Here is a 3808-nt window from a genome sequence, read left to right as displayed (position 1 = left end):
ATCCTTGGAAAAACAAACAAAAAACAACAACCTTTCCAACTAAACTGTGTCTCTGTCTCTCTCTGTTTCTGTCACCCTCAGTCTCTCTCTCTCTCTCTCTCTATTTCTCACTCTTTTCTCTCGTAAGACCAATGAACACACACACACACACACACACACACACACACACACACACACACACACACACACACGTCAAGTTGATTTCTCATGTTGCCCTAACCAAAAGTTCCTTGAGTTGGACAAATACGGGTGGAGTAGTAGTAGTAGTAGTACTCCTTTCCGTCTCCACCCCTCCCTCCCTCCTAACCCCCCCCCCCCTCCCGCCCCCCCCCACCCCCACGCCCCCCCACAGATGAACCTGACAGTCCCAGCCACTGTCTTTCACTGTACAACAGTCGGGGAATGAGGGAAGAGAATGTGCCGTCGTCAGCCTGCAGTTGTTCTGGCACCGCATGCTTCCTTGGGGTGTGTTTTTTTTTTTTTTTCAGCCTGGCTTCAGATCTTCAGTGCATGGCTGGAGTCCAAACAGAAAACTGCATCATCCACTGCCTGCATACACTGGCATGGTGTCTGATTTTTTTCTTTCTTTTTTTTTTCTCTCTCTCTCTCCCCCCCCCCCCAACCCCCCCACTACTTTTTATTTGGAGGAAGGAGAGATTTGGAAGCGTGCATGGTGAGGGTGAATGGGTAAAGTATCTTCATCTGGTTTCCGAGTTGCAGGGGGGGGGGGGGGAGGGTGTGTCAGTTGTGGCAGTATATGTAAGGTTGGGAGGGTGTTGGTGGTGGTGTTGGTGGTGGTGGTGGTGGTGGTGGTGGAGGATTCAGTGCCAGGGGGAATGGTGAGAAAGGTGTGTAGCTTCTTAGGTCTTCCTCCTCCTCTCGACATTTACTGACAAAGCAGGTGTGATGATTTTTTTTTTTTTTTTTCAGGTATACTTTCAGTTTATTCCACTTCCTTTTGTACGTGACTCACAGGGGTGTTGGTTCACTGAAATCGATACCGTACTTAGCAATGCGTGTGTCAAGTTATGTGCATTTGTGTGTGTGTGTGTGTGTGTGTGTGTGTGTGTGTGTGTGTGTGTGTGTGTGTGTGTGTGTGTGTGTGTGTGTGTGTGTGTGTGTGTGTGTGTGTCTGTGTCTGTGTGTCTGTGTGTGTCTGTGTCTTTGTGTGTGTGTGCATGCGTGCGTGTGTGTGTATGTTAGTACAGTTTGTGTCTGTGTGTGTGTGAGTCTGTGTGTGTGTGCGCGTGCGTGCGCGCGTGCGCGTGTGTGTGTGTGTGTGTGTGTGTGTGTGTGTGTGTGTGTGTGTGTGTGTGTGTGTGTGTGTGTGTGTGTGTGTGTGTGTGTGTATGTGCGCGCGCGTGTGTGTGCGGTGTGTGTGTGTGTGTGTGTGTGTGTGTGTGTGTGTGTGTGCGGTGTGTGTGTGTGTGTGTGTGTGTGTGTGTGTGTGTGTGTGTGTGTGTATGTATCATGTGTGTGTGTCCGTGTCCGTATGTCTCTGTGTGGTGCTCCTCTCTCTCTCTCTCTCTCTCTCTCTCTCTCTCTCTCTCTCTCTCTCTCTCTCTCTCTCTCTCTCTCTCTGTCTCTCTCTGTCTCTGTCATATCTCTTATTCCAGTTTACGTTATCACCATTTCACACCCCTCTCCCATCAATCGAGGCGTGAGGTCACACTGAGCACGGCCAGGACCCAGATGAAAGGTGATGATGCCTTCGTGGAACGCACCGCCAGCATCACCGTCATAGCAGCCAACTTGAAATTCCAAGAGGCGTGTGTTCCTTCCCGCGTCGATTCTTGCACAAATTTCTCTTCTTCCCGGGCAGCCGGCAAAATTATTACAGCGTCAATAGTGATCAAGTAATGATGATGATACTGATGATGATGATGATGTTGTTGTTCGATTCTTGCACGAATTTCTCCGTTTCCCGGGCAGCAACATTATTACAGCGTCAATTGTGATCAAGTAATGATGATGATGATGATACTGATGATGATGATGATGATGTTCTTCGATTCTTGCACGAATTTCTCCGCGGTTTCCCGGGCAACAGCGTCTACCGTATGTTGAGGATGAGGATGATGATAATGATGATGATAATGACAATTTCTCTTTCCCGGCCAATTTACTACAGCGTCCATAGTGATCAGGTAATGATGATGATGATGATGATGATGAGGAGGAGGAGGAGGAGGAGAAGGAGGAGGAGGATAGTAATAATGATAATGATAAAAACAATTTCTCTTTCCCAGCGAAGTTATCAAGCAATGATAATGATGAGGATGATGATGATGATGATGATGATGATGATAATGATATTAATAATAACAATAATAACCGAAGGCAAACTGACCCGGAAGCCATCAAAATGGAACTGAAAGGAAGATACGACAGACAGAAAAGGGTGAGGGCGGGGGAGGGGGAGAGAGCGATGAAAACTAGTAAATTTCTAGCTAAGATTGCCTGGAAAGTGTTTGTGTGTGTGTGTGGGGGGGGAGGTGTTGGGGGGGGAGGGGATGGTGCGGGGGCTGGGGGTGGGGGCTGGGGGGGGAGGGCCAGGTACTATCTATAAAATGAAACAGGCCCCCTTCCATACATCCCCTATACGTCCCCCTCTTCCATTACCCCCCCGGCATTCCAACCGCATCTTCTTGGTCTTCTCCTTCTTCTTGGAGGAGAGGGCAAGGTGGCAGAATGGTTAAGACGCTCATCCGCCAAGCCAATACAGTGTCCGAGAGGGTCTGGGTTCGATTCCTTCTTCCAGTTCTCGCACTTTCTCCCAAGGTTGAGTGGAAAATCAAACCGACTGAGCGTCTCGTCCAGTCATTCGGATGAGACGATAAAACTGAGGCCCCGTGTGCAGCACGTGACGCCCTCTGGCCCACTGAAAAAGAACCCATGGCAACAAAAGCGTTGTCCTCTAATAATAATAATAATAATAATGGTATTTATATAGCGCTGGATCTTGTGCAGAGACAAGTCAAAGCGCTTTCGCACCAGTCATTCACACGCATGCATAACTCTAAATACTGTAGAAAATAAAGACAAGGAAGAGGCAGGCAAGGGAGGCTATTTTGGGAAGAGGTGGGTTTTTAAGGCCAGACTTGAAAGAGCTGAGTGTGGAGACTTGACGAAGCGAAAAAGGAAGTCCTCTGGCTGAATTATGTATAAGAAATCCATTTTGATAGATAAACAAATATGTGTGCATGCACTCACTGAAAGCCTGACAAGTGGGTTGGGTTATGCTGCTCTTAGGCATCTGCATAGCAGGTGTGGTGTGGCGTATAATTATAGGAGATTTGTCCGAACACACTGACGTCGTCTTGAAATATCAAAATTAAAATTTTTTCTTCCTCTTCTCCTCCTCCTCCCCTCTTCTTCTTCTTCTTTCTTCTTAACCCTCTCCATACGAACGGCGAAAGAGACGACATTAACAGCGTTTCACCCCAATTACCATCATCAAAATATTACAAGCGGAAGGCTCTTATACTGAAGAGGTGAATGTTGACAAAGAATACCACGATTCTGACGACGGAAGCTAAAGGTTGGGTCATTCAGATACCCCACTGGACATCCGAGGGGGTCTGTGTAAAGGAGAAGAGAGGGCTGGCCGTACTGAGTGAGTTAAGGCCAGACTTGAAAGAGCTGAGTGTGGAGACTTGACGAAGCGAAAAAGGAAGTCCTCTGGCTGAATTATGTATAAGAAATCCACTTTGATAGATATACAAATAATGTGTGCATGCACTCACTGAAAGCCTGACAAGTGGGTTGGGTTCTGCTGCTCTTAGGCATCTGCATAGCAGGTGTGGTG

Source organism: Babylonia areolata, chromosome 25 (assembly GCF_041734735.1).
Source record: "Babylonia areolata isolate BAREFJ2019XMU chromosome 25, ASM4173473v1, whole genome shotgun sequence".
Lineage (NCBI taxonomy): Eukaryota > Metazoa > Mollusca > Gastropoda > Neogastropoda > Buccinidae > Babylonia > Babylonia areolata.
This window is presented reverse-complemented; position numbering follows the sequence as displayed.